The sequence below is a fragment of the Rattus norvegicus genome, chromosome 1 (assembly GCF_021556685.1).
Source record: "Rattus norvegicus strain SHRSP/BbbUtx chromosome 1, alternate assembly SHRSP_T2T, whole genome shotgun sequence".
Lineage (NCBI taxonomy): Eukaryota > Metazoa > Chordata > Mammalia > Rodentia > Muridae > Rattus > Rattus norvegicus.
In genome coordinates, this window is record NC_141534.1 from 64,121,319 (window position 1) to 64,147,255 (window position 25,937).

Genomic DNA, 25,937 nt, shown 5'->3' on the forward strand with positions numbered 1-25,937 from the left:
ACCAACTATTGCAGAACCTACAGTGTTGGAACAACTGCATTGTATCAGGACATTTACTGTTGCATGACCTGTAGTGTGGAAACACCCCCATTTTTACTAGATCTCAGCTGTCCCAGGCCCATCTCCACTGACTGAGGACCTCCAATAATGCAGGACATCCAATATTTCAGGACCTCAAATGTGCCAGGACCTCAACTGATGAAGGATCTCCAATATCGCAGCACCAAAACAGTCACAGGACCTCCATTGTCCCATCACCTTTACTGTCCCAGCACCTCCACTCTCACATGACCTACAATGGTGCATAAACTCCAATGTCCGAGCAACTGCACTGTCTCAGGACCTCGATTGTTCCAGAACCTCCAATAGTGCAGGACCTCCACTGTCACCAGATCTCCACTGTCTTAGAACATCCACTCTATCACCAACTCGACTTGTGTAGAACCTCTCCTGGCACAGCATCTCCATTGTGCCTGGTCTGACATTGTCTCAAAACTTCAGCTATCACAGGAATTCCACTGTAGCAGGACCTCCTCTGTCTAAAGACAACCCCTATTGCAGGACCTTTACTGTGCAAGGAACTCCACTGTTGCAGGACATCCATTCTTGCAACACCTGCATTGTCTCAGGACCTCCACTGTACCAATCCCATCTCTAATGTCTCAGGACGCCCACTCTTTCAGGACCTCCACTGTTGCATGATCTTGAATGTAAAAGGACCTTCGCTATCTCAGTGCCTCCACTGTTGCACGAACTACAATGTCTCTCAGTGCCTCCACTGTTGAAGGACCTACAATGTCACGGGTGCTGCACTGCTTTATCAACACCACTATCACTTATTACAAGGCTTTGCTGGTTATTTTGAAGCTTAATGGAGAATGATGTTACTTTTGACAAAATAAGAATTTGTTCCAAATCGCTTGTGATTAATTGCCATATGTGCAAGGATCAGTTGCCCCTAGAAGATTGCATGAATCCATAGGCCTCTAGACCTCACCTTGTGGGAACCGTTTCCTTTTGGTGGTGATACCGTCCTGGTAAAGGCATGGGGTAACAGGACAACTCTGAAGTCTGGGGTACACATCAGTCATATTGAGTCCTTGTTCGGAAGAGGAGAAATCTAGAAGAGGGAGAAGAATTGGCGGAAGAATGATACAGTACTTAAAAAGTTAAGACAGAAACGATTTTGCAGAAATGGATACCAGAGACAGAGCTAAGCAACACAGAGCAAACTGGGTAGAACAAAGCACAAAGGTACCTGTCCTTGCCTGCCTGCCGCTTATTTTTTGGATGCTGTCTCCAGCCCTCATTTCTCAGGAGAGACACTGTCCTGCCCAGGAGAGTTTTCTTGCTTGATTGAGCACAGGAACACTGCTTCATTTGGATATTCCTAATTTCTTGGACCATCCCTTGAATCCTCTTAGCCAGCCACTGATGGGGACAGACTCGCCCTCTCCTCATGCACAGAGAGATAATAGGTTGTCTTCTGTGTTCTCATTGATGCTTCTGTTCGGCCTGAGGCTGCTTGTTGAATGAAGGAAGAAGACACTCTGGCATGTATGTTTTGTCCAGGTCATCTGTAGTGGCCTGTGAAGAAAGCCAGTCCCACTGGTTCTTCTGAAAGCTCTATGACTAGAATATAGACAAAGGCATAAATGAGGCCATGGGGTTGACAAGTCCAATGTGTCAATGGTGGGTTGGCTTCCACTCCTCTGCAGTCCAGTCCTAGAGGGACAGCAGCATAATCATTAAGGGTAGGGAATGGAGCCATTACTAGACTCACTGTCTGAGCCTGGGTATGAAGCCAGGCATCAGAATAGCCTGTCCTTCCAGTAAGCAGTTGGATGCCATGATCCGCTTAGACTTTCTTTGATGTAAAGAATCTTTATGTCTTGTGTTTTGAATGGAACATGTTGCACTACTTCCAAAATTCCAGGGTGTGGCCTGAGAGGTATCATTTCTTCATAGGGATTTGGGAAACGCTCCCAATCTTCTTTGAAGCAGGGGTGCATTATCATGTCTATGACTGATATTTCTGGGTTTGACTGTTATTAAATGCTAAGCAGGTCATCTAGCTCTCTTGACACCCCACAGTGGTCAAGATGCACACCTGCCACAACCTGTCTTTTCAGCTCTTATATGAAAACAGAGGTAAATTTTTCAGGTACCATAAAATGTAAGACTAACATTCATATGTGGTTCTTTGGACCATCATAAGTATAACCCAGGAAGAGTTCAGGGGCATCAAAAGTGTTAGCACCGTAGTACAGGTTCAGCATTTGCTCTGGTTTGTCTTGGGTACTAAGGCCAGTGTCGATGATTTTGACTTTATTGTTCTTATCCACCATTTTATTTGTTTTGAAGTCCTGTATTTATTCTGTGCCCCTGACAGTAGATCCAGGCTGCTAATATCTGCATAAGTATTTCCCATGCCTTGTCTTTCACTATGTAGCCATACTTTCAGATACATTAATGAAGACATTGAACCTCACACAGCTCCATGACAAGGTATCTACTTGTTTTCGTCTCAATTATTGAAGATGATGTTGGAGTGGTTAACCACAATTGTCATCATTGCCGTGGTCATTATTGGATGGCATAAGTGCTTCTTCCTCTTAAGGACTTGGAGGCCACTGTAGCAGGACATCCACTGTCTTAGCACCTGCTTTTTCCCCACACCTCCACTGTGCTGACTGTCCAAGCCTATTTTGTGCTGTCTTGCCTGTGAACTTCCTGCCTTTGCAGAAGGAAGTAGGATGCCATGGTCTGGTTATAATTTTGTTCAGTTGAAGTGTCCTTAGTTTCCAGCACTTGGAATCCTATATATTCCATTGCTCTTATACTTACAGAGTCTGGCCTGAGGGGGATCAGTTGCTCATAGGGATTTGGGAACTGCGTCTAGCCTTAGTTGAACTAGGGTTGCATCATGACCACAGTGACTTTTGGCCTATATCTAGGGTTGACTGTCATTAGGAGGCTAAGTAGGTCCTTCTGACACCACACCAGAGGCACCACACACTCCTGCTACAACCTGTCTTCTCAACTCTAGAATGAAGAGAGAGTCAAATGGAAACTTTCTGACTGCCATGAAATATAAAACTCCACCTAAGCGTCAAATTTAGTTCTTTGGAACGTCATAAAATTTGCCAAAGAAGAGTTCAGGAACACAAAAAGTATAAGTACTGCAGTGCTGGTTCATCATTTACCCTGATTGGAATGGGATACTAAGGCCAAAGTTGGTAATTTTGACTTTCCCATTGATGTACAACACAATATTCTTTGGCTTTAGGTGCCTGTGAAATATTGTGTGCCCATAGCAGTAGCTCATCACAGCTATTATTTACACAATATTTTGCTGGCCTTGCCTTGCTCTAGGTAGCCATACTTTTGGGTGTATTTGTAAAGCTGTTGCCCTTCAACCAGCTCCATGAATAGATGTATTGTTTTGGTCTAAATTACTTGAAGAATCGAGATGATGTTGGGGTGATCAACCATCATCATCACTTCCATGGTCATTGCTGGCTGGCATTATTTCTTCTCTAATACAAGGACTTTGTTGGACACTGTCACAGGAACACCAGTGTGGTAGAAACTCTGTTGTCAAATCAACTCCACATTCTCAGGGCCTCCAAATTGCAGGGCCTCTCCTGGCACAGGACATACACTTTCCCTGTACTTCTACTCTCACAGAGTCTCAACTTTTCAGGACCTGAACTATTGTAGGACCTTCACTGTTGCAGAAAATTGATTCTCTCAGCAACTAGTATGTTGCAGGACCTCAGCTAGCAGAGAAATTCCACTGCTGCAGGACCTGCGATGTCAATGTAAATCTAGAGTCTCAAGAACTCCACTGTTGCAGGAGCTCCAGTGTTGTAGGATGTCCAATTTTGCAGGGCCATCACTGTCAAAGGACCTCCTCTGTCACAGCCTAGACCTTCAGACTTAACTGTAAAACTAGTGGCATTCAAGTAGCACCATGACAAGGTATTATCTTGTCTCAGACTCAATTACTTGCGTAGTGAAATGAAGTTAGAGTGGTCAAAAATCATCATCGTTACAAGCACTTTGATGTGCACTGTAGCAGGACATCCACTGTTCCAGTGTGGCTTCTGTCCCAGTACCTCCACTATCACTGGACCTCCAGTGTCATAGGACCTTCTCACTAACAGCGGCTGCATTTTCAGGACCCTCAATTTTCAGGACATCTACTGTCACAGTATGTGTACTGTTACTGGACTTTCATTGTCACTGCACCTAAACTGTCACAAGGTCATCCAATGTCACAGAGCAGTGTCTCAGCACCTCTACTCTCCCAGGACCCCACAGTCACAGGACCTCCAATAACTCAGGAAATCCAAGTTCCATTACCTCAACTGGCACAGCGTGTCCACCCACTGATGTTGGACTTTCACTGTGGTAACACCTCAACTGTCACATGAAGCCCACTATTGAACGACCTCCACTTTTCAGGACATCTATTTCCTCTGAAACTAGAATTGGCAGGACCTCCTCTGTCACAGTACGTCTACTGTCGAAGCACTTCCACTATCACAGGACCTCTAGTGCTGCAAGGCTTTCACTATTATAGCATTTCTATTGTCGCCACACCTCTACTGGCTCTCCTACACCTGTACTGTCCCATCACCTCCTAGGTCAAAGATCCTGACTCGTGCATCAATTGAAGTTTTTCAAGACCTCCACTGTAGCAGCATATCCACTGTCCCAGCTGCTACTCCACTGTCAAAGGACCTGAAATGTCTTAGGAACTCCACTGTTACAGGACCTCAACTGATGAAGCACCTCAACTGTCACAGTACCTCCACTCTTGCAGTACCTCCAAAAACTCAGCCACTCCACTGTCACAAGTCTTCCCATTTGAAGGAACTCGACTGTTGCAGCACCTCCACAGTTGTCGAAGCACCATTGATATGGCACTTCCCCTGTCCTGGGACCTCCATAGCTTCTACTCTATATTCTGAGGACCTCAACTGTTGAAGCACATCCACTGTCCCAGGACCTCCATTGACAATGGACCTCATTGTGTCAGGAACACCACTTTTGCTTGGTCTGTCCCTATAACCTCTGGGCTGGCACTAGCTGAGGACAGACTTTCTCCCTACTGAGGCATACCAGGAGAGTAGATTGGCTTCTGTGTTCTTATTGCCATTGTTCTTCTCAGTGAGGCTGATTATTTAGTGTATTCAGGCGACACTGGAGGCATGGATGCATGTTTCTCCAGTGTGGGTGTCATCTGGAGTGGCCTGAAGAGAGAAGGGCAGCACCAGGGGCTCTTATGCCTAATCATGGACCAGTTTATGGCCGCAGGGAAACAGAAAGCCATTGGAGGATGATGAGACCAGTGTGCTTAGGGTGGGGTAGCTTCCACTTTTCCTTGAGCCCAAAGGGAATGAATCATTATCATCAAGGGTAGGGAATAACTGAACTCAATGTGTGAGCCTCTGTTGTTCAGCCTTGCACCTGGAGAACTTGCCAGGACAGTAAGCAACATGATCCCATGGGTTGATTATACATTGTAATATCTTAGGCTCTGGACTCAATGTGTTCCATGTCGTCCACAATTACAGGGTCCTGTGTGATGGAGCTCAGTCCTCATAGGGATTTGAGAAAGCCTTCCGGTCTTCCTTTAACCAGCGGTACATCATCACATCAGTGACTGTCATCCTATATTTCATGTTGAGTATCATTAAGAGGCTAAGCAGGTTATCCATCTCTTCTAACACCCAACAGGTGGCAGAATACAATTGCCACAACAAGTCTTTTCAAATCTAGTATGAATACAGAGTAAAGATCTTAACTTAATAAGTACCATGTAAAACTAAGGTCCAAATGTCATTTTGTGGACTATCATAAAGTTTGCTGGGCAAGAGTTGAGGAGTTCCAAAAGACAAAGCACCACAGTGCCAGTTCAGCATTGCCCTGGTTCAACTTGTGTTCTAATGCGAAAGAAAGTCTACGATTTTAACTTATCCATTTATGTCCAACATAATCTTATATGGTTTGAGTTCCCTGTGTACTATACCATGCTCATGGCATTAGCTCACAGTTGCTCTAATTTGCCTAAATATTTGCCTGACTTTATCCTCCTCTACCTTACCCCCATTTTCTGGTGTTTTCATAAAACTGTTGTCCTTCAATGAGCTCTTAATGGGGAAATAAGATGCTGTTCAGGTGGTCGACCATCATCATTGTCTCTGCCTTGGTCATGAGTGGCTGGCACCATTGCATCTTTAGAAGCAGTTTGATGGTCATGGGGCTGCCAGGGAGCTGATGGTGTGGTATTGGGACCTTGGCGTTGCTCCTGTGTCCCATGGTCCTTAAGTCTTTGTATTGACAGTGGAAGTATACCTCCTCAGAGATTCTGCTCAGGTCTAGGGTGTTGTAACTCCTCCTTACTATGTGTAAGCATTGTAGTTAAAAACTACAAATATTCCCTAGAAATAACTTAATAAGAATAGAATAAAAATGATGAAAAAGATGTAGTGAAATTACTATATGTGTTAACTCAAAATGAGCAAAATGTCTTGTGGATTGCTCTTTGTATTTTTGCTTTCCCAACAGGGTGGACCTGTAGTGCAATAGATCACATATTCAGATGATGTCAGGTGAAATAGTAATTAGCCAAATAAAGGTTACTTCCTCTGATTGGACAATGGAAGGAAAAGGTAGAGCAGAATGCATTGGAAAAGGGAGAGAAAAAAATAGAGATGGAGGATGTGGGCAAGAAGGAGATGGAGGAGGAAGAGGTTGAAAAAGGAGCAGACCCCTGTGGCCTGGAGGAGCCACAAGTAGCTAGAGATTTCATAATGGGCAATAGAGTGGTGTAGAGGTGTATTTGTCCAATCTAATCGCACATTTTGTCGTTATATTATTGAGTTTTCTGTTCCTTGCATGGGCGTTTTTGGTTTGGAGATTTACCCATGTAAATCTGGTTAGTATAAACCTCTGGTATTTTCATTTCAAATGACTAAGGCAAGTCCTGTGAGAGGAACTTTACCCAGCCTTCTGCAGGCCAGCCGGAGGGTGTGGGTGGGATGAGAAATGCAACAGCACTCCAGGCACTTCAGTTAAAATTTGTTTGGTTAAAGTAGCAGACTAACAGCAGGAACCAAGACAAGATGGCTGCATAGAACTAGCCATGTAGGGTGAACCTAACCACTGATACCAGAGCATAGAATGAATTAGCATGGGTTTAATTTAAAACTACATGCAATAGATGACGTCGAGTGTGGTAGTCAACAATCCACTAGGGAGTTAGGATTCTTGTCCTAGGGATGAGAGAATTAGATTCCTGAATGAGCAGAGATGAGTCAAGGGACTCCAGCACATGGGAATCTAAACACAGGGATAGACAGACCCAAATCAGGCTCTGAGTTCTCCTCCTGTAAAAAGAATCAGTATAATGAATGGCTCCAGGCAGAGAGGGAAAGTAAAGGGTGCCTGCTTTTAATAAAGTTTGGTTTAGTTGTTGCTAATTTGGTTTAATTGGATAGAAGAGGACACAATTTTGGCCTCAGTCACCTGGGGAATTCCTCCTGAGGTTCAGAGCTAACTCAGGGAAAATGGGCCCAGATTATCTGGGAGCTCCTGCTGTGCAGGGAGAAGCTGAGCTAACAGAAAAACTACAACCTGCAAAGCAGACAACAGAGATTGGATGAGGATAAAATCCTCTAGGAAAGTCTCAGTGTCTCACAGGATGCTCCTGTTTTCTCAAAAGTGGGTTCAATATCCTGGCCTGGCAGATTAGAAAAGGCCGGAAAGAAAGGTTTCTACTGTGCTTGTTTGGTTTAGTTACTTTGTTGAGAATTTAATTTTCAAAATGTGTGTGATTTTGAATTTTCTGGTTATTTTACTATTTTTCTGGGAAAGATGTCAAGCTAAAAATCTTTCTGGTTACTGGCTAAAGGACATGCTAGTTTGGGAGAAAGACCTTATGTTTCTGCTTATAGGAAAAGTAATTAGGCCCTGGACTCCTTCCAGAGTTCTCTGGGTCAGAAAGGGCAGAGGGAGCCACCCTGAAGAACTAGAAAATTCTAGAGAACCAAACAAGAAAGGTAAAGATTCCTTATGCCATCCTTCACAAGGCATGAGCAAAGACTTAGGATTGGTTATTATTAAATTTGGCTCATAAAAAGACTATCTTTTCACATGCTCAAACAAAGAGCAATTTCATCTTGAGTAGTCAAGGTATTTTATGTTAAACTGGTTCACAATCGGCTTAGCAATCGAGCCTTAGGATGCAGAGTAACAAGTGCATAGAAGTAGCCATGGAGGCTGCATGAAACTCTGATGCCTGTGTTTAGCCAGACTTAGTGCTGGGTTATTTTAAAATTGCATGTAGCATAATGTGCTTGAAATGAACTAAAATCAAAGTTAGAAAAATAGAATATATATCATGGAAAGATATCAGGGAAAAGGCTAAAAACAAAAATCCCAAGTAAAATCCAAACAAATAACCAACTTTATATTCTGTTCAGCAGAGTCATGAAGCTCTCTAGAAGGAGACAAGAGAGGATGCAGCTGTTGGGCTATCTCAGGCAAACTCTGCACCAGAGCACCTGTTCAAAGAGATTAGGGCATCATTACTGTATCATGGATGTTTACTGGGAGAATTGAATGAATTAACAGCTGAGTTGTGGAATTCTATAGATCTATAAAATAATCCGCAGTGGATAATACAAAGTTATGAAATATCTTCCAGCTTCTTAATCAGAACTATAAATTTTCAATGTAGCCCATGGATGCTGAGGGTAACTGTGATTTCAAGGTCATTTCCAATCATCTATGTTAAGTGTTTTGACTCAAGGAAAGTGGCATTGCCATAGATGAAATCAGTTAAAGGCATATTTATTTCTGCTTTGCCAAGTAACTGGACAAAAGTCAGTTCACAAAGTTGCCATTATTGAGTGTACTTTTTTCCTCTCAGTTACTTCATGTATTTTCTCACTTATTTAAATTTCCATACATCTATACAGTAAAATATGGTCTTATCAACCCTAACTTCTCTCCTCCAAATTCTAAAAGATTCCTCTCAGAATCCCCCTTTTGACTCTATAGCCCTGGTTAGTCTGGGACTGGCTGTGTAAATCAGATTAGTCTAGAACTCACAGAGGTCCGCCTGAATCAGATCCTGGGTTAAAAGTCAGCACCACTAAACCACCCCTCTGTGTGTGTGTGTGTGTGTGTGTGTGTGTGTGTGTGTGTGTGTGTGTGTGTGTGTGTACAGAAATACACATAAACACATTTTTTTGTATCTCATTAAGCCCTGTTAGACCTGGTCAGGCTTGCATACTGTGTGTACAGCTGTTCACTGGGAGTCGTACCAATGGCCTTCCCCCAAGGAAGAATGAATTTCTATCAGCTGCTGTTAACTGCAGCTCCTCATTTGATGCAAGGGCTTATAATTACTTCTCCCACCCATGCATGATGTGCAGACAAATGCCACATCTGTCACTTTACTCGGTTAATATATACTAATAAAATGTTGTGGTGTTTTCAAATTTATATGTATATATATATATATATATATATATGTATGTATATATATTGTGCATGTATAATGACACATCGTATATACTCGTAGTGGCTATTCCTGGTTGTGAACTTGACTATAAGTGGAATGAACTACAACCCAGAATTGTAAAGCTCACCTTTGATCCTGATGTTGAGGCTGGGAGATACAAGTTTCTGAACTGCATCTTGGCATGGAGATCATGAGGCAAAGTGGCTAGGAATCTCAGGAGCTTAAGGCAAGGAGGTCTCTGAGTTCAAGGTCACCTGGGACAAAGCAAGTCCCAGATCCAGCTGTGGTTGTATGCACCTTTAACCTGGGACACACCTTCTGCTGGGGATTTACATGAGGACATTGGAAGAAGGAAGAGTCTCTCTTTTTCACCTGCCTGTCTGCCTGCCTTGTGGGACTGAGCCACTGCTAGATCCTTGGACTCCCATTCATACCTGCTGCTGATCATGGTTGGGGAGTTGGACTACAGACTGCAAGTCATCAACAAATTGTCTCTCTGTACAGAGATTACCCATAAGTTCTGTGACTCTAAAGAACCCTATATAAGACAATTCTCTTTTATAATATATAATTTCTATTTATATATTAATGTACAATGTAATTTATTATTTTATTCATAATTTTATTACATACATCCATATATTTATATGTAAATAAAACACAGGTTGTATGCCTATGAAACAGTAACACACTGCATACTTGATGACTGCTGCCTTGTCCCTACTCCCTACTGCAGGGGAGAAAATGGACCAGTCTCACCAATGAAAAAGGTAAACTAAAATGTTAACTACTGGGTGGAAATACAGATGGTGTGCATATAAAATAACATCTTCTTGATTCCTTCTTTAGAAATTTTTCTTCATTTCTTGAAGTCACTTTTTATGATACATTATTATATGATATACTATCTCACAGTTATTATGGTAAGTTATTTTTATTCTTAGTACAAAAGTATACACATAATGTTGTGCTAATTCCAGTAATGTCCGGGTAAGGCTTCATGCACATGACTGCATTGTATAATATTTCCCTATGTGATCCAAAACTCTTTTGTTGTTATATTATGATCTCTAAGCAGAATATTGATGATCCTGAAATTATATACCATACCTAAGTTTTTTCTCAAACATTTCATTAGCTTTCCATAGAATGCTATTGTAAGTGCATTTGACTGTTCAGTTCCAGGGTATGAATTCCAGTAGAGTACTTTCTGGATAATAGTTCCTTACAAAATGCTGTTAACTGCTTCCTCCAAGAAGTTAATTTCTTGTTTTAAAATTTATAAATTATGTTTAAATGGAAGATAGAGAAGGCAGATGCTGGATTATTTAGTACCAAGCTGGTTTTCTGTCCTGATGTGGGTAAGGGCTGGTCACTTGTTATGTTTCTCATTCCTTTAGATTTGTAGCTGTTTTAGACTTTATAAATAATCATTTTGAGTATTCCAAGTCCATAGGCATTTTCTGACCCAATTGTCCATTTTACAGGAGTATTTTTCTTAGAAGTTTGGAACCATAAAATAGAAATTTTCCTAACTAGTCAAGATTCCAGGGTATATGTGGGTAGGATTTTGCTCATTTCCTGCTGTGTGATTTCATTGTGCTGTTCTGACCTTGTTTTTGCATAGGGTGCTGGCCGGTATAAACTGGAAATGTATGTTAAGTCGTTGTCCAAGGCAGTGTTGCAGATGTGGCCAGTATTTGTTTTAAAGGAATCAGTGAAGGGCATTCTGCACTCGAGCTTTGTGAAAAAGTGTGCAGATGCTCATGGCAGTGGATGCTGTGTGGTGTGAAGAACACTGCAGTTCATTGAATATGGTGTGAGGAATGCTGCAGTGCACTGACTGTGTGGTGTGAGGAATGCTGCTGTGCACTGACTGTGTGGTGTGAGGAATGCTGCTGTGCACTGACTGTGTGGTGTGAGGAATGCTGCTGTGCACTGACTGTGTGGTGTGAGGAATGCGGCTGTGCACTGACTGTGTGGTGTGAGGAATGCTGCTGTGTACTGACTGTGTGGTGTGAGGAATGCGGCTGTGCACTGACTGTGTGGTGTGAGGAATGCTGCTGTGTACTGACTGTGTGGTGTGAGGGATGCTGCTGCACTGACTGTGTGGTGTGAGGAATGCTGCTGTGCATTGATGCTGCCTTTTTTCCCCACTGTTTTTTTTTTTTTTATTAACTTGAGTATTCCTTATTTACATTTCGAGTGTTATTCCCTTTCCCGGTTTCCGGGCAAACATCCCCCTCCCTCCTCCCCTTCTTTATTGGTGTTCCCCTCCCCATCCTCCCCACATTGCCACCCTCCCCCAACAATCTAGTTCACTGGGGGTTCAGTCTTAACAGGACCCAGGGCTTCCTCTTCCACTGGTGCTCTTACTAGGATATTCATTGCTACCTATGAGGTCAGAGTCCAGGGTCAGTCCATGTATAGTATTTAGGTAGTGGCTTAGTCCCTGGAAGCTCTAGTTGCTTGGCATTGTTGTTCATATGGGGTCTCGAGCCACTTCAAGCTCTTCCAATTCTTTCTCTGATTCCTTCAACGGGGGTCCTATACTCAGTTCAGTGGTTTGCTGCTGGCATTCGCCTCTGTGTTTGCTGTATTCTGGCTGTGTCTCTCAGGAGCGATCTACATCCGGCTCCTGTCAGTCTGCACTTCTTTGCTTCATCCATCTTGTCTAATTGGATGGCTGTATATGTATGGGCCACATGTGGGGCAGGCTCTGAATGGGTGTTCCTTCTGTGTCTGTTTTAATCTTTGTCTCTCTATTCCCTGTCAAGTGTATTCTTGTTCCCCTTTTAAAGAAGGAGTGAAGCATTCACATTTTGATCATCCGTCTTGAGTTTCATTTGTTCTAGGCATTTAGGGTAATTCAAGCATTTGGGCTAATAGCCACTTATCAGTGAGTGCATACCATGTGTGTTTTTCTGTGATTGGGTTACCTCACTCAGGATGATATTTTCCAGTTCCACCCATTTGCCTACGAATTTCATAAAGTCATTGTTTTTGATAGCTGAGTGATATTCCATTGTGTAGATGTACCACATTTTCTGTATCCATTCCTCTGTTGAAGGGCATCTGGGTTCTTTCCAGCTTCTGGCTATTATAAATAAAGGCTGCGATGAACATAGTGGAGCACGTGTCTTTTTTATATGTTGGGGCATTTTTGGGGTATATGCCCAAGAGAGGTATAGCTGGATCCTCAGGCAGTTCAATGTCCAATTTTCTGAGGAACCTCCAGACTGATTTCCAGAATGGTTTTACCAGTCTGCAATCCCACCAACAATGGAGGAGTGTTCCTCTTTCTCCACATCCTCGCCAGCATCTGCTGTCACCTGAGATTTTGATCTTAGCAATTCTCAGTGGTGTGAGGTGAAATCTCGGGGTTGTTTTGATTTGCATTTCCCTTATGACTAAAATGTTGAACATTTCTTTAGGTGTTTCTCAGCCATTCGGCATTCCTCAACTGTGAATTCTTTGTTTAGCTCTGAACCCCATTTTTAATAGGGTTATTTGTCTCCCTGCGGTCTAATTTCTTGAGTTCTTTGTATATTTTGGATATAAGGCCTCTATCTGTTGTAGGATTGGTAAAGATCTTTTCCCAATCTGTTGGTTGCCGTTTTGTCCTAACCACAGTGTCCTTTGCCTTACAGAAGCTTTGCAGTTTTATGAGATCCCATTTGTCGATTCTTGATCTTAGAACATAAGCCATTGGTGTTTTGTTCAGGAAATTTTTTCCAGTGCCCATGTGTTCCAGATGCTTCCCTAGTTTTTCTTCTATTAGTTTGAGTGTATCTGGTTTGATATGGAGGTCCTTGATCCACTTGGACTTAAGCTTTGTACAGGGTGATAAGCATGGATCGATCTGCATTCTTCTACATGTTGACCTCCAGTTGAACCAGCACCATTGGCTGGAAATGCTATCTTTTTTCCATTTGATGGTTTTGGCTCCCTTGTCAAAAATCAAGTGCCCATAGGTGTGTGGGTTTTTTTCTGGGTCTTCAAATCTGTTCCATTGGTGTATCTGTCTGTCTCTGTACCAATACCATGCAGTTTTTATCACTATTGCTCTGTAATACTGCTTGAGTTCAGGGATAGTGATTCCCCCTGAAGTCCTTTTATTGTTGTGGATAGTTTTAGGTATCCTGCGTTTTTTGTTATTCCAGATGAATTTGAAAATTGTTCTGTCTAACTCTTTGAAGAATTGTATTGGTATTTTGATGGGGATTGCATTGAATCTGTAGATCGCTTTTGGTAAAATGGCAATTTTTACTATATTAATCCTGCCAATCCGTGAGCATGGGAGATCTTTCCATCTTCTGTGGTCTTCTTCAATTTCTTTCTTCAGAGTCTTGAAGTTCTTATTGTACAAATCTTTTACTTGCTTGGTTAAAGTCACACCGAGGTACTTTGGTATTTGGGTCTATTAAGAAGGGTGGTGTTTCCCTAATTTCTTTCTCAGCTTGTTTCTCTTTTGTGTAGAGGAAGGCTACTGATTTATTTGAGTTAATTTTATACCCAGCCACTTTGCTGAAATTGTTTATCAGCTTTAGTAGTTCTCTGGTGGAACTTTTGGGATCACTTAAATATACTATCATATCATCTGCAAATAGTGATATTTTGACTTCTTCTTTTCCGACCTGTTTCCCCTTGACCTCCTTTTGTTGTCTGATTGCTCTGGCTAGAACTTCAAGAACTATATTGAATAAATAGGGAGAGAGTGGGCAGCCTTGTCTAGTCCCTGATTTTAGTGGGATTGCTTCAAGTTTCTCTCCATTTAGTTTAATGTTAGCAACTAGTTTGCTGTATATGGCTTTTACTATGTTTAGGTAGGGGCCTTGAATTCCTATTCTTTCCAGGACTTTTATCATGAAGGGGTGTTGAATTTTGTGAAATGCTTTCTCAGCATCTAATGAAATGATCATGTGGTTTTGTTCTTTCAGTTTGTTTATATAATGGATCACGTTGATGGTTTTCCGTATATTAAACCATCCCTGCATGCCTGGGATGAAGCCTACTTGATCATGGTGGATGATTGTTTTAATGTGCTCTTGGATTCGGTTTGCCAGAAGTTTATTGAGTATTTTTGCGTCGATATTCATAAGGGAAATTGGTCTGAAGTTCTCTTTCTTTGTTGGGACTTTGTGTGGTTTAGGTATAAGAGTAATTGTGGATTCATGGAAGGAATTCGGTAGTGATCCATCTGTTTCAATTTTGTGGAATAGTTTGGATAATATTGGTATGAGGTCTTCTATGAAGGTTTGATAGAATTCTGCACTAAACCCGTCTGGACCTGGGCTCTTTTTGGTTGGGAGACCTTTAATGACTGCTTCTATTTCCTTAGGTGTTATGGGGTAGTTTAACTGGTTTATCTGTTCCTGATTTAACTTCGGTACCTTGTATCTGTCTAGGAAATTGTCCATTTCCTGCAGATTTTCAAGTTTTGTTGAATATAGGCTTTTATAATAAGATCTGATGATTTTTAGAATTTCCTCTGAATCTGTAGTTATGTCTCCCTTTTCATTTCTGATTTTGTTAATTTGGACACACTCTCTGTGTCCTCTCGTTAGTCTGGCTAAGGGTTTATCTATCTTGCTGATTTTCACAAAGAACCAACTTTTGGTTCTGTTGATTCTTTCTATGGTCCTTTTTGTTTCTATTTGGTTGATTTCAGCTCTGAGCTTGATTATTTCCTGCCTTCTACTCCTCCTGGGTGTTTTGCTTCTTTTTGTTCTAGAGCTTTTAGGTGTGCTGTCAAGCTGCTGACATATGCTCTTTCCTGTTTCTTTCTGCAGGCACTCAGCGCTACGAGTTTCCTGTATACCACAGCTTTCATTGTGTCCCATAAGTTTGGGTATGTTGTACCTTCATTTTCATTAAATTCTAAAAAGTCTTTAATTTCTTTCTTTATTTCTTCCTTGACCAGGTTATCATTGAGTAGATCATTGTTCAATTTCCACGTATATGTGGGCATTCTTCCCTTATTGTTATTGAAGACCAGTTTTAGGCCGTGGTGGTCCGATAGCACGCATGGTATTATTTCTATCTTTCTGTACCTGTTGAGGCCCGTTTTTTGACCAATTATATGGTCAGTTTTGGAGGAAGTGCCATGAGGAGCTGAGAAGAAGGTATATCCTTTTGCTTTAGGATAGAATGTTCTATAAATATCTGTTAAGTCCATTTGGCTCATGACTTCTCTTAGTCTGTCTACGTCTCTGTTTAATTTCTGTTTCCATGATCTGTCCATTGATGAGAGTGGGGGTGTTGAAATCTCCTATTATTGTGTGAGGTGCAATGTGTGTTTTGAGCTTTAGTAAGGTTTCTTTTACGTATGTAGGTGCCCTTGTATTTGGGGCCCAGATATTTAGGATTGAGAGTTCATCTTGGTGGATTTTTCCTTTGATGAATATGAAGTGTACTTCCTTATCTTTTTTGATGACTTTTAGTTGAAAATTGATTGTATGTGATATTAGAATGGCTACGCCAGCTTGCTTCTTCCGACCATTTGCTTTGAAAGTTGTTTTCCAGCCTTTCACTCTGAGGTAGTGTCTGTCTTTGTCTCTGAGGTGTGTTTCCTGTAGGCAGCAGAATGCAAGGTCCTTGTTGCGTATCCAGTTTGTTAATCTATGCCTTTTTATTGGGGAGTTGAGGCCACTGATGTTGAGAGATATTAATGAATAGTGATTATCGCTTCCTGTTATATTTATATTTGGATATGAGGTTATGTTTTTGTGCTATTCTTCTCTTTGTTTTGTTGCCAAGACGATTAGTTTCTTGCTTCTTCTAGGGTATAGCTTGCCTCCTTACGTTGGGCTTTACCATTTCTTATCCTTTGTAGTGCTGGATTTGTAGAAAGATATTGTGTAAATTTGTTTTTGTCCTGGAATATCTTGGTTTCTCCATCTATGTTAAGTGGGAGTTTTGCAGGATACAGTAACCTGGGCTGACATTTGTGTTCTCTTAGGGTCTGTATGACATCTGTCCAGGATCTTCTGGCTTTCATAGTTTCTGGTGAAAAGTCTGGTGTGATTCTGATAGGTCTGCTTTATATGTTACTTGACCTTTTTCCCTTACTGCTTTTAATATTCTTTCTTTATTTTGTGCGTTTGGTGTTTTGACTATTATGTGACGGGAGGTGTTTCTTTTCTGGTCCAATCCATTTGGAGTTCTGTAGGCTTCTTGTATGCCTATGGGTATCTCTTTGTTTAGGTTAGAGAAGTTTTCTTCTATGATTTTGTTGAAGATATTTACTTATTTACTGGTCCTTTGTGCTGGGAGTCTTCACTCTCTTCTATACCTATTGTCCTTAGGTTTGATCTTCTCATTGAGTCCTGGACCAATGTTTTGGACCAGTAGCTTTTTCCGCTTTACATTATCTTTGACAGTTGAGTCAATGATTTCTATGGAATCTTCTGCTCCTGAGATTCTCTCTTCCATCTCTTGTATTCTGTTGGTGAAGCTCGTATCTACAGCTCCTTGTCTCTTCTTTTGGTTTTCTATATCAAGGGTTGTTTCCATGTGTTGTTTCTTGATTGCGTCTATTTCCATTTTTAATTCCTTCAACTGATTGATTGTGTTTTCCTGCAATTCTTTCAGGGATTTTTGTGACTCCTCTCTATGGGTTTCTACTTGTTTATTTATGTTTTCCTGGAATTCTTTCAGGGATTTTTGCGATTCCTCTCTGTAGGCTTCTACTTGTTTATTAATGTTTTCCTGTGTTTCTCTAAGGGAGTTCTTCACGTCTTTCTTGAAGTCCTCCAGCATCATGATCAAATATGATTTTGAAACTAGATCTTGCTTTTCTGGTGTGTTTGGATATTCCATGTTTGTTTTGATGGGAGAATTGGGCTCAGATGGTGCCATGTAGTCTTGGTTTCTGTTGCTTGGGTTCCTGCGCTTGCCTCTCGCCATCAGATTATCTCTAGTGTTACTTTGTTCTGCTATTTCTGACAGTGGCTAGACTGTCCTATAAGCCTGTGTGTCAGGAGTGCTGTAGACCTGTTTTCCTGTTTTCTTTCAGCCAGTTATGGGGACAGAGTGTTCTGCCTTCGGGCGTGTAGTTTTTCCTATCTATAGGTCTTCAGCTGTTCCTGTGGGCCTGTGTCTGGAGTTCACCAGGCAGGTCACTTGCAGCAGAAAAGTTGGTCTTACCTGTGGTCCTGGGGCTCAAGTTTGCTCGTGGGGTGTTGCTTATGAGCTCTCTGCGGCGGCAGCAACCAGGAAGATCTGCGCTGCCCTTTCCGGGAGCTTCCGTGCACCAGGGTTCCAGATGGAGTTTGGTGTTTTCCTCTGGCGTCAGAGATATGTGCAGAGTGCAGTCTCTTCTGGTTTCCCAGGAATGTCTGCCTCTCTGAAGGTTTAGCTCTCCCTCCCACGGGATTTGGGTGCAGAGAACTGTTTATCCCGTCTGTCCCTTCAGGTTCTGGTGGTGTCTCAGACGCAGCGGTCCTGCTGCACCTGGGCCCTCCTCTGCGGGAACCCAGAGGCCTTAAACAGTTTCCTATTGGGCCAGGGATGTGGGCAAGGGTGAGCAGTGTTGGTGGTCTCTTCTGCTCTGCAGCCTCAGGAGTGCCCACCTGACCAGGCAGTGAGGTCTCTCTCCCACGGGGTTTGGGAGCAGAGAGCTGCCTCGGGCCGGGATCCGCGGGTTTGGGACTCCCGGTAAACCCCGCAAGTGCCCAGTCCTAGAGGAATTTTTGCCTCTCTGTGTCCTGAGTTCACCAGGCAGGTCTCTTGCAGCAGAAAAGTTGGTCTTACCTGTGGTCCCGAGGCTCAAGTTTGCTCGTGTGGTGCTGCCTATGAGCTCTCCACGGTGGCAGCAACCAGGAAGATCTGCACCGCCCTTTCCGGGAGCTTCCGTGCACCAGGGTTACAGATTGTGTTTGGTGTTTTCCTCTGGCGTCAGAGATGTGTGCAGAGTGCAGTCTCTTCTGGTTTCCCAGGCGTGTCTGCCTCTCTGAAGGTTTAGCTCTCCCTCCCACGGGATTTGGGTGCAGAGAACTGTTTATCTGGTCTGTCCCTTAAGGTTCTGGCGGTGTCTCAGACGCAGCGGTCCTGCTGCTCCTGGGCCCTCCTCTGCAGGAACCCAGAGGCCTTATACAGTTTCCTCTTGGGCCAGGGATGTGGGCTGGGGTGGGCACTGTTGGTGGTCTCCTCTGCTCTGCAGCCTCAGGAGTGCCCACCTGACCAGGTGGTGAGGTCTCTCTCCCACAGGGTTCGAGAGCAGAGAGCTGTTGCGTTTCAGGATCCGCGGGTTTGGGACTCTCGGTAAACCCCGGAAGTGCCTGGTCCTAGAGGATTTTTGCCTCTCTGTGTCCTGAGTTCACCAGGCAGATCTCTTGCAGCAGAAAAGTTGGTCTTACCTGTGGTCCCGAGGCTCAAGTTTGCTCGTGGGGTGCTGCCTATGAGCTCTCCGCAGCGGCAGCAACCAGTGACGCTGCCTTTTTTCTTTTCTCCCTACACCCTTCTGGTGGCTCAGGTTGGACAACTAGGTGCCCATGACCAACTCCTCATTGTGGATGAATTTACTCTGGTTGGACTTTCTCAGGAAAGGTATGACTAATTGGTCACTTAAACGTGTCAACTAATTGGTTAGTTTTAGTGTACTGAAGTGATAGTTTGCATTTAATTTTGAAATTTGAATTCAAAAAGAAGTGATGTAAAAGCTCTTTGTGTTTACTCACCTTCACTATAACCCTAGTTCTTAGAGCACATGAATCTCATTTTGGGTTCACTCATAAGAATGTATATTAGTATAGAACATTTCATTAAATAATTATATAAATATGTACACATATACTTAGAGCTTGTAAAATCTTTAAATATCTTAATGTTTATGTTCTAGAATAGAATATATTTACCTGTTTTATAATTAATTCTCATAAGTGATGTGGACAGGACATAATCTTCTGAAAGTCTGGTTTATTTCCCCAAACAGCAACCAGGCTGAGGAACCTAAGCACAAGTATTCTGAACATAGACTCCTCTATGACAGTGAGCACTGTTTCTTTATATTTTCTTCCTAGGGCAGCAGAACTCATGACTACAACCAGTTCCATGGTTACACTGGAAGTTGCAAATCAAGGCATCCTCTCTCACTGCCTGTCCACCTGTCTTACCCAGCCATTGTCCTCCATGGTGCAGAGAGGTAAGAGCTAGTGACTCAAGCCAGGTTAGCCAACATATAGTAATCCTGTATTGAGATATGGCTCCTCCTAAAAGTTATCAAAATCTGGGGCTGGAAAGATGGTTCAGTATTTTACAACACCAGTGTTAGCTCACAACTGCCTAAAACTCTAATTTCAGGGGATTTGAAACCTTCTTTTAAGTTCTTTGGACACCAGTCAAGCATTCATGTGCACACATGCTGGGCAAACACTCATACACATAAATTATTTTTATAAAGTGAGACCCTAAAAGTCCCATGTAGTAGCTCCTACCACAGCTCTTGCTCAGCTTTTCAAGGAAGAAGTTAGTTGAGACTGAGTGCATGATGCTGAGAAATACTTCTGGATCATGATACAGATCAGATCTGATGGTACGGTTTACTAGATATATTCACAGTCTGTTAGGTGCAGTATTGTGAATCCTCTTCTGCCCCTGACTCAGCTTTTATTTTTACTTTTTATTTTTTCAGTTTTATTTTTATTACGCTACTCAAGTAAATTAATACTAAATTAATGAATCTGGGAAAATGAGAATTAGTTTAAATGAGTAAATAAAATGTGAAATGTTTTTTATTGAAAGCATAGTGTCAAAATTATAGTTTTTAGCAGGGCATTTAAAATACATGCTTTTTAGAAAACCATTTATTTATTTCCTTTACAATCCTGTCTTCCCAGTAACCCACCATACAAATCTTCCCTCCATCACACTTTTCCTGAAATGGCAAAGCTTGTTTCGGGGTGTCAACGCCCATGAATGCTTTTTAAAAGATTGTAAAACAGATACCTGAGGAAAAAGTACGACTTTTATGCAGTTTTAAGCATCTGATTGTATACTTCTTTACATTTCACAAGAACAGACCCCTCTACCTAGACCTGAAGTTAGGAGCTAAATTTCAGGAGTGACAATGCCACAAACAGCATGCATCAGTGTATAGAAAAATCTTTTTATTCCTTTGTAGACACAGGAACAGCTGGCTACTTGGCGAGTGAGCCATAAAGCAGTGTCAGGTCTGGTTATATAACCATTCCCCAGTTTTTGTTACCTCCTCTGTGAGGAAGAAACATGCATGAAATTTTGCTAATATCTCTGGTGAGTCCCTGAAGTAGTATAGCTTCCTCTTTTCTTTGCTCAGCCTCTTACCCCTTCCAAGGAAGAGCTTCAGGAAGTTTTACCTACTTGAGCTCCACTGAGTAGAGGCTGGCAAGGGTCTCTAATGTGACAGTGATATGTGGATCCATAGGTCCTCAGTGGAATCTAGCACATGCAGCCAGGAGCACCTGAACCCTTCCTCCAAGTCAGTTGCCCCTGCTTCCACTCTGACCAAGAGTGATCCTGGCCATTGGGAAACCCCAGCAGAGGTGCTGCCCACCCCTGTGACTGTCTCCCAGCCCATATGAACAGACCTCCCTCCACCACCTCCTCTACCACAGGTCCACTACACCAGATATTAGTGGCATTTCAGTGGATTTGCCACTCCCCCCTCCTTCTGCAAACAAGGCAGCATCCCAGTCTGCACAGGTGGCTGGGAAAAAAGAGTGAGGAGCAGCAGTGGTGGTCTGAGATATAGAAGGCCTGTCTGGACAGGGAAGCAGAGAGGAAGCACAGGGAGCAGGAGAGGAAAGGGCGACAGATGCACTCTCATTCCCTGAACTTGCTTCCTTCTCATCTTTGACCACACCGACCAAACCAGGAAAACCTTCCACACTGCAGAGGCCCCAAGAAACAGTCATTCTGGTGTTGTAGTCCCTGCAGCAGCCCCCCACTATTGAGCACAGGGATCTGCAGTTCATAACTATCAGAAAAGAGGTGCTGTCCTCTGGGGAGTCTGTCTCCAGACCCATAAAAATAAGATGTCAGGAAGAAGCTGGAGAAGCAACAGCAAATGCACCTTGTGGATATGCTAAGCAAGGAGATCCATGAGTTGCAAAACAAGGGGGACGGTAGTGCAGAGGAGACTGACTGCCTGTGGACGCTTATGCTGGAGTGGCAGTTCCAGAAGAGACTTCAGGCCATATTTCTTGCGTTTCTCCCAGGTTCATTTCATAAAACTGTTCAAGAAGCACAACATTTGATGTTTCCATAGTAGAAATTTATAACAACAATGTTTTTGCCCTTCTGGTCTTAGACAGTTCTACAGTGGTGTCTATGGTTAAGTGCCAGGCAGTGAGAACCCAGGAGTAACATTCAGAGGTACAAAGAATGACCAGCAGGTGAGGTGCTCCTGGAGCCCAGTGTCCTGAGTGCAGGTCCTCAACCTTACAGCTGCCCACTCCAGCTGTGCCTGGGATGGAGCCAGTGCTACCAACTTAGGAGGCATCTCAGGGAGTGTGCTTAGTATGTGTCCCATTGCTTCAGTGCATGACAAGGTTAATCTGCAGGAGTAGCAAGGATTTTAGCCAGCTCGCGTTCTGTATCTGAGGAAGAACATGTCTTTAAGAACATCAAGATGCTCACCTCTAGCACATATCAGCTTTATATATCAAAGATATCATAATAAAGCTGTTTAAAACATAAAAAGTTATAAGGTAGCTCAAGGGTAGTATTACTGACCCTGAGTATTATATCTAATCAAACACACACACACACATACACACACACACACATACACACACACACACACACACACAGAAAGAGCTACAAAAGTTGGAAAAATAAACGAATCTTAAAAATATATAAATAAATGTATAATTATTAAAATCTATATGAGAGTCAATGTTTATCACCCAGCATTGAGGAAGGGGCTTAGAGAAATGAATTATCCCCCTCCAACCTCAAAAAACATACGCACACACACAATCAATGACATGTGTAATTATACCAGGAAATACCCGTATTTTATAGAATGCCATAATCGAAAGTAAGAACCATCTTTTTTGTTAAGGGTTGCCAATACATTCTTTTTCCAAGGTGTGTGCAGCTGTGCCAGTCTTGTTCACTATGGGATGGAAGAGGTCCCTGACCTGTGAGCCTAGAGGTGAGCAGGGGATCTTTGCTCCATTCTGAGACTGAGAAAGGCAGGATGCCCACTCAAGGGTCCATAGCAGGGAAGGTTTTCAAGCTATGACAGTGCTGGAAAAGCCTATACAAGGCACACAGTTAGCAGTGATGTGTTTGCAGGGAGTCCAAGGAACCAGCTTTGTACTGATGCAGGTGGGCAAGCATTTATCATCCACCTCCCACTATGACAGCAATGAGAGTATTGCTTAAGTTTTATTTCATAGATTTGATCCCTGACCAAAATACCAAAAACTGCACCCTTAATGATGTAGCAAATAGAATAGTGATGCTAGGCCAGGAACCTATGATGCTTCTAATACCATTGTGTATTTCCGAGCAAGGAAGGAGAGGTATCAATGGACAGCAGTCTGTTTCCCCACGAGTACTCTACCACTGAGTTAGTAGCCTTAGCCCTCCTCACCTCTAGAAAAAGGGTGTCACTAAGTTGTCCAAGCTGATCTTAAACTCATGATGTGGACCAGGCTAGCCTTGAAGTTCTGATCCCCCTACCTACTGTGTGTCTTGAGTGTCTGGTATTACAGGCCCGTTTATCTATGGATTAGTAGCCCATGGAAGAGTCCATGATCCCATGACCCTCTAGTTCTCACCCTGTGGAGATATTGGCCTAAGGGGGAGATGGAGTCCATCTGAAGGGATGGGTCAACAAGACAACTCTGTAGAGTGGGGAACTCATCATTCATATTGGGTCCCTGCTGGGAAGAGGAGAAATCAAGAGGAGGGAGGACATTGGTGTTGGGGAATCCTCCTCTTCCTCATCTTTCTCCTCCTCCTCCTCCTTCTGCTGCTAATGCTGCTGGTGCTATTGCTGTTTCTCCTGTTGGTGCTGTAGCTTCTGCTGGTGTCTTTTCCTTGGCCATGTGTCTGAAATCACCTCCTGTTTATACTCAGGACATGACAGAATTTCAAGATGGCACTGTGAGAGAAAAAAAGTCAATTTATTCTAAGCAAAAATCTTATGCGGTAGAATACTTAGATTACCATTTGGAGCTTTGATTGCCTTATTATTTTATCAAATCTTCTCTTCTACTTCTCAGTTAAGATTTTTGAAAGAAATCATTTAGAAATGTTACATATATATATATATATATATATATATATATATATATATATCAATTGCTAGGTCTTAGGAATGAAAAAATCAGTATGCAAAACAATATGCATGCATGCAGGATTCTGACCATCAACAATAACCAACAAACTAGGTTGTTGATACTTATTCAGTGACAAACCTTGTTATTAATTTTAAGGCTTAAAGGAGTGGGATGTTACATTTGAAAACATAAGACTCTGTTCTGCAGCACTTGTGATTGATGACCACATGTGCTAGAACCAGTAGCCCATGGATGAGTCCATGAGCCCATGAATCTCTAGTCCTCACCCTGTGGGAGCTATTGGCCTAAGGGGGAGCTGGAGTCCATCTGAAGGGATGGGTCAACAAGAAAACTCTGTAGAGTGGGGAATTCATATTGAGTCCCTGCTGGGAAGAGGAGAAATCAAGAAGAGGGAGAAGGCTTGGTGCTGGGGAAACCTCATAAAAGAACTTATAGAAGATACAAGGTAAGAATTGTGGGGAAAATGGAAAGCAGAGACAGAGGAAGGACCAGCATAGAACAAACTAGAAAGGACAAAGCACGAAGGTACCTGGGCTGTGCCTGCTGCTTGTTATCTGGACTCTCCCTGTGGCTCATTTCTGGGGTGAGATTCTGTTCTGCCCCAGGCGAGGTTTCTATCTCCTTGGCAAGCAGCAACAAAGCTTTATCAGGGCATTTGCTATATTCCTGGTCCACCCCTTAAAACCTCTGTGCCGGACCCTGCTGGAGATGGGCTTATCCTCTAATGGGGCTCTGTGGGAGAGTAGATTATCTTCTTTTATTTCCTTGTTGCTACTCTTCTCACTGAAGATGCTTGTTGTTTGAATGTATGGGACACTCATGGCACATTTGTGATAGTGGTCCTGTGTAGGTGTCATCGGTAGTGGCCTGAGACGACCAGCCACAGTGGACCTTCTTCCTCCTTTTGTATGAACCTTCTGGCCATAATGAGATACGTGACCTTGGGAGAATGACACCTGCAAGGTGTCAAGGACTGGCAGGCTTCCACTCCTCTTTCTTTGTAATCTAAAAGCAGCAGCAGGATCAAGGCTAGGAAATGGGGCTGCAATGGGACTCACTTGCTGTGCCTGGGCTGTGCAGCCATACCCCGGGAGAGCCTGCTGTTGTAGGAAGCAATAAGTTGCCATTTCCTCATTATATTTTCTTTTTATTAGGGAGTATTTTATTACAGAGGCTTGAAATCCCATGCATTTCATCGCACCCAAAATTTCAGGGTCTGGCCTGAGGGGAAGCAGTTCTTCACAGCGAACTGTGAACCTCTTCCCGTGTTCTTTGAACCAGGCGTGTTTCATCACCTCGCTGGCTGTTGGTCTATACATTGGATTTACTGTTAGTAATTGACTAAGGAGGTTCTCCAGTTCTTCTGAAACCCCACAGGGGGCAGGATACACCCCTGCAACAACTTGTTTTTGTAATTCTTGGATGATCACAGAATCAAATGGGAGCTTTCCCACTACCATATAATACAAGACCACTCCTATTGTCCACATATCATTCTTTATCCCGTCATACAGAAGTCCAAGGAAGCGTTCCGGGAAACCAAAAGAATACGCACCGCAGTGCTGGTTTAGCATTTGTCCAGGTTGTGTTTCGGTGCTAAGCCCAAAGTCGATGACTTTGACCTTTTTGTTTTTATCAATCATTATATTGTCCACTTTCAGGTCTCGGTGAACAATCCCCTTTCCATGGCAGTAGCTCACTGCTGATAATATCTGTTCAAATATTTGCCGGGCCTCATCCTCCTCTATGTGCCCTGACTCTCTGATGTACTGGTAGAGTTGTTGGCCTTCCACCAGCTCCATTATGAGGTATATTCTAGTTTTGTTTTCAATGACTTGTAAGAGAGAAACAATGTTGGGGTGGTTGATCTTTCTCATTATGTTTGCTTCTGTCATGGCTGGCCGGAACCACTGCTTGTTCTTTCGGAGAACTTTGACCGCCACTGGGGTTCCTGTGAGCCGGCGGTGGGCCAGGAGGACCTTGGCATGGCTTCCTTTTCCAATAGTCTTCAGTACTTTATATTGGGAATGAAAGGTTCCCTCCTGAGAGATACTGGGATCGGGACTAGAAGGTGGTAACTCTTCCTCAGTCTCTGTAGGCAT

The 25,937-nt window shown here is 42.9% G+C and overlaps 1 pseudogene; it reads right to left on the reverse strand.

Moving 5' to 3' along the window:
• Positions 1-725: 725 nt before the first annotated feature.
• Positions 726-25,937, reverse strand: LOC148007134 (sperm motility kinase Y pseudogene; annotated as a pseudogene).